This window comes from Pleurodeles waltl, chromosome 8, assembly GCF_031143425.1.
Source record: "Pleurodeles waltl isolate 20211129_DDA chromosome 8, aPleWal1.hap1.20221129, whole genome shotgun sequence".
Lineage (NCBI taxonomy): Eukaryota > Metazoa > Chordata > Amphibia > Caudata > Salamandridae > Pleurodeles > Pleurodeles waltl.
In genome coordinates, this window is record NC_090447.1 from 1505670749 (window position 1) to 1505676821 (window position 6073).

Sequence of the window (6073 nt, forward strand, 5' to 3'; positions counted from 1 at the left end):
TGACGTGGCTCGCGATTCCTCCAGAATTTTCTTGCGGGGTTCCTCACGACCTTCAGGCAGAACCGGTACCGCTGAAGCCGCCCCACGTTGGGCGCCAATTGAAGAACCAGAACCTTTTGGGCCTGGCGGCGCAGGGTACGCCTAAAATCTCCTTGGATTCACCTGCCTCAACTAACAGAGACACGGGACACTCTGTCAGGCGTAAAAGATCAGATTTTATTAGCTGCAGCTAGTACAGTTGTCCAAGAAGTACACAAGGTATGTTCTCAGGAGACTGCCACTTTACTTTGTGGCGCACAATCTTATATACCGTATAAAAACATTCATTAACTACATACACTCCCAGAACACATAGAAAGGAGCCAGTAAGAATGATGTAAAGATAGAACAGAGTCAATAGAAATGTCGGAAAACAAGACAGAACAAAGTATCAAGTGACTTAAGGTTGCCTCCCCTCCAGCTGTGTTTGTCACCCCTCCTTTGAACTAATTCATTAACCGATCCACAACGAAGTTGCATGTGGTGCGATAAGTTTGTGTGCGTTTGGAAGACAGTTGTGAAATAAGAGAATACTAGCAAAGGACAGCGAAGGCCAGACGATAAGATAAGATCGGCGGAGAATAGTGTGAGCCTACAGATAGTTGAAACAAGGATTAGAAAACCAGACAGGGATTAGTGTACTCGGTCAGACCTTAATACCAGCCTTGTAAAGATAGAGGCAGAAAGCTGTTTTGAACACCATGTTGCAGAATAAGCAGAAAAGGCAGAATGGACTTCGTTCGCTGTGCTGCCTGAGTGAAGGCAACATAAAATGGCGGCGGGCCACAAAATGGCGGGTCGATACGATCGTATTAAAAAATCGAATTTCCTCACTATTATCGTCTTCCAAAAGGATGGTGGGGGAGATGTTATTTGGGTATAGTGTTCCCAAAGGTTTATCAACTGGATGACCTATCGATGATTCAAAAGACATCTGGATCCCATCGTATCCAGAAAAGAGAGACCGCAGCTGCTGTGGTAGGAGATATATTTGGAGCCATGATTCCTTCATTGGGAGTTGTGCTGAATTCCATCAAAATAAGAAAGTTGTCTACTATAGTGGATAACATGTTGACAAAGTTTTCAGGTGCTATAATCCTGATAGATGCTGAACTTGCAGCGGAAAGAGCTAGGACTCTTCAAAATAGGCTTGCTTTAGACATTCTTTTAGCAAAGGATGGTGGCGTTTGCAAAATGCTTGGTGCACGACACTGTTGTACATATATTTCCGACAATAGTGTGAAGATTAAAACAATGCTTGCTAATCTAACAAAAGAGAGTGCGGATTTGAAGGAATTGAAAGAACCAGGAGTGTGGGAGAAGGTTGGAAAAGGACTTGCTTCAGTGGGAAATTGGATTGGTGGAATTTGGAATGGGATACTGCTAAAAATAATAGAGGGAATTATGATAGTTATAATTTGTGTATTTGGAATTTGGGGAATAAAAAGGGGAATAATAATGATTATGGAAAGAATAAAAAGAAGGAAGGAGGAGAAAATAATGAAAAGAATGGCAGAAGAATACAAAGAGAAAACTAGGGGAATTAAAAGGAAAAGAGAACTGACAGAATTTTAATGGAATAAAATTTGTGGGCATAATTTGGTGTGATGACAAGTAGTCATCAGAGGAGGGATTGATGAAGCAGAAAATGAAGGTTTTGATTTATTTACGCTTAAACGTAGTGCTGCAATAATCATGTGTGACTTTAACCGAACTAATAAAGATTGTACGGGGACAAAATGTGCCCTTAGAGTAGTTTGCCAACATTTATAAGCGTGCTTTATATAATGTGATGTACTAGAATTGCACTAATCCGACATAATCATAAACGTGTGCTACGATTTGCTTGTTTGAAATGTTTTAGCTTAGCATAACTTTAGCGGAGGCTTTGGCCTAGTTGCCTGGTCTCACGGTTTAGATGCTCGTATTTTTCCAATGTGCTATTAAACGTGTATTTTTGCTTGAAGCTGTACTTTTCCACTGAGATCGTTCACATGCTTATCTTAAGGTTTCGTGCCAGCCTGGCATATTTTCTCTTTACTCCAAGGTCGATCTGCAGGTGCGGACAATGGAGGCTCTGAAAGTGAGCTAATTGGTATAAAATGTTGCAACTTGCGTACCCATCTCCAAGGATAATGTATGCTTAAGTAAAAGCTTGAGAACTGTCGTTTTTGATTGGACAATTTGAGGCTAACCTATGAACCCTCCAATGGAAGACCCTACTGGATTTGAACTGTTGTCTATAAAACCCAGGTGCACGAGAGGAAAGTAGCCATTACCCGGACATTATCCGCCATTACCAGCCATTGCAGCCATTATTGGACATCCCGCCATTTTGCAGATTTCGTAGCTATTATGGCCCACTTTGCTGCGACGCCATTTTGAAAGAGACTTTGATGCTTTCTCTAATCGAGAGAAAGAGACTTTAATGATTCTTGCCCTAGAGACTTTAACTTTGATTTGATCCCTTGCATGAAGTAATAGTTTCACCTTGCCGCCGTGAGGCAATTGCCCCGTCCACCCCTGCCCCTTTGCCCCGTCCCACGCCGATCGAAACGGTACCCATGCTGATCGAGAAACGGTACCTGTGAGACGAAGACTTCCTTGTATGCTGAGCGTAATTGGTAAATATGAAAGGAAATTGTACAATTGCATTGTGTTTCTTTTAGGTAACCAACTGCTGATTTTGATAAGATCCCTAGTTAGGAGTTTTTCTAAATTGATGTTGCTAAATTGTTTTTGCATGAAGTCCCACATGCCGATGCTAATTTGAGGTTAGATGAGGATTCCTTTTGTTGCACGATGCAATTTGAGACCTTGTTATGCTGACTAAATGTATGCAATTAGTTCATTACAGATTATTGTATTAGTGATTTGCATTGCTATTATCGAATGCCTTGTGATTCAAATGCTGCATAGATTACACTTGTTTCGCCGCTATGGACAGCTATTAATGTTCATTTACGTTTATCATTTGGTATTGAGACACATCTATATTGTGCTAGCTTTGTTAATATAGGGAAATAAATTCACTAACTTTGAATAAACTGGTGTGGTTATTCCTGACTGAAAGGTCAGGGTTCGCCGAAATGTATTCTGGATTAATTGTTAAGTGTTATGTTGATCAAGGTATTGCTTATGTTCGATATTGATTATTGATTTTAATGAAATTGATTGATTAAGAGTACGGAGAGTCCCACTTAGTCAAAAGATTCATCGGCCTAAAGAGCGTCCGAATACAGGTAAATTACTAGTACGGACCGCTCTATCAATGTCATGTGCCGTGATGTCACTTGCATAGTGTCTAACTTGGTTAGTCCCCCGACTTATTTTCTTTAAGACTTGTACCATGAATAATCCTTAGCCCCCAAGAAATAGTGCTCGAGCCTACAATTGGCAACCAAATGCAAAAAATCAGCACAGCGTGTGGGAAATCTGATAAAAGGACGATGATCTATTAGGTGTGGAAGAATGAAGTGAGTTGCAGACGCAAGTGTAATAGAGTCCAAAAGCAGAGCATTCCAGAAACAGGGAATAAAAAGAGGAAAGGTGCGTACAATTTGAGCTGTTTTAAAAGCATTCGGCAGCATTTTCCGGCATTTCCTGGCACTGTAACAGGTGTCATTAACTCAACGATCCATTTATCGACCACAGAAAGAGTGGGTGAGCAGGGCCTGTGCAGAATAAACCCTCTTCAACATAGGAAAACATCCCAGCAGAGAGCACGTGATCCACTGTTGCGTCCTAAGCATTAAACAACACACCTCTGACCCTTTCACTTTCACTGGGATTGTGAGAAGGGGCGTTATTTTGCATCTTGTTTCAGAAAGGAGTCCATGATGACAGATCCGATTTTTCCGACAACTCCTACGTACTTTCAGTGGGACCCTGGTTTGCCAAAAGGAAAGGAAAGACTGGCCACCCTCTGCCTGCAAGGCATGGCGAATGTGTTGCAGATGGCAGAGTCTGAGTGACAGAGCCTCTCCAGTAAGTGAAAAAAGTGCAAGAAGAGGTAAGTGATTGGCGTGCCTTCCCGTTTCTTTCTGGAGTTGTTAAGGTAGTGTAGAAGAGCTATTTCTCCTGGCCAGAGTGAATGGAGGTGTCGCCACCCAGTGGGATGAGGAAAAGAGAACTCCTGAACAGCAGCAACTATTGGTCCTTGGGAGGGGGGAATGAAGGCTGCTGTTGAGAAGCAGCGTCTCCCCTGGTGACTCCTCGGTGTCATGCCCTAAGGAGGGGTCCAAGGAGGCGCAGCACATGCTGTGTGAGGTGAGGGTTGTCCATTGCACTTGAGAGTGTGACAGGCGCCGCCTGCTGGTCGTGCTAGGTTTGGTGGGGGCTGCTGCAGCCTGTGAAGACGAGAGAAGCGGGAGTAGCGCCGAGCATGGTAAATGGAGGAGTAAAAAATGTTGTTCCGTGTGGGTTGGGGCATTGTGCCTGGGGCAGTGTGGGAGTTCCCAGTGGGAGGGTGTTCCGCTGCAATTAAGAGCAGTCGGCTCCAGGCCGGTGGGCCGGGTGAGCAGAAGAGAGCTGAAAGTGCAGCCTTTCCTGCCTACGGCCATACCACCCTGAATGCGCCCGATCTCGGAAGCTAAGCAGGGTCGGGCCTGGTTAGTACTTGGATGGGAGACCGCCTGGGAATACCAGGTGCTGTAGGCATTTTGCCTCTCGCACACACTAGGTGGCGCACGTCTAACCTCCATTACACAGCTTCCTCGCTAATTTCATTTGACACTTTTTATTTACTACACTCTTTTTTTACTCTCTTAAAAAAAGAAAGGAAAAAGAACAGCATTAACACGAAAATACACACTTTCCCAAGGAAAACTTACAATTATTATGCACTTTACACTCGGCCCAAAGTCAAGATAGCATTTGCTCCACGACGCACAAAGGCTCCCCTAGCTAAGGCTTTGCTTTCTTGCGGTAAGCATATGTGTCAGGTCTTCAGATCAGATCTCACTTCTTGGCATCTCATTTCCTGGCAGGTCATGGGTTGTGATGCCACTTCCTGTTTTTCCAGGTGCGATTTCACACGGCCTGATGTCATGTGCCGTGATGTCATGTGCCGTGATGTCACTTGCATAGTGTCTAACTTGGTTAGTCCCCCGACTTATTTTCTTTAAGACTTGTACCATGAATAATCCTTAGCCCCCAAGAAATAGTGCTCGAGCCTACAATTGGCAACCAAATGCAAAAAATCAGCACAGCGTGTGGGAAATCTGATAAAAGGACGATGATCTATTAGGTGTGGAAGAATGAAGTGAGTTGCAGACGCAAGTGTAATAGAGTCCAAAAGCAGAGCATTCCAGAAACAGGGAATAAAAAGAGGAAAGGTGCGTACAATTTGAGCTGTTTTAAAAGCATTCGGCAGCATTTTCCGGCATTTCCTGGCACTGTAACAGGTGTCATTAACTCAACGATCCATTTATCGACCACAGAAAGAATGGGTGAGCAGGGCCTGTGCAGAATAAACCCTCTTCAACATAGGAAAACATCCCAGCAGAGAGCACGTGATCCACTGTTGCGTCCTAAGCATTAAACAACACACCTCTGACCCTTTCACTTTCACTGGGATTGTGAGAAGGGGCGTTATTTTGCATCTTGTTTCAGAAAGGAGTCCATGATGACAGATCCGATTTTTCCGACAACTCCTACGTACTTTCAGTGGGACCCTGGTTTGCCAAAAGGAAAGGAAAGACTGGCCACCCTCTGCCTGCAAGGCATGGCGAATGTGTTGCAGATGGCAGAGTCTGAGTGACAGAGCCTCTCCAGTAAGTGAAAAAAGTGCAAGAAGAGGTAAGTGATTGGCGTGCCTTCCCGTTTCTTTCTGGAGTTGTTAAGGTAGTGTAGAAGAGCTATTTCTCCTGGCCAGAGTGAATGGAGGTGTCGCCACCCAGTGGGATGAGGAAAAGAGAACTCCTGAACAGCAGCAACTATTGGTCCTTGGGAGGGGGGAATGAAGGCTGCTGTTGAGAAGCAGCGTCTCCCCTGGTGACTCCTCGGTGTCATGCCCTAAGGAGGGGTCCAAGGA

General features: G+C 44.3%; 1 pseudogene; it reads left to right on the forward strand.

The window, feature by feature from the left end:
• The first annotated feature begins 4589 nt into the window (after positions 1-4589).
• On the forward strand, positions 4590-4698 carry LOC138254371 (5S ribosomal RNA; annotated as a pseudogene).
• The last annotated feature ends 1375 nt before the right edge of the window (positions 4699-6073 follow it).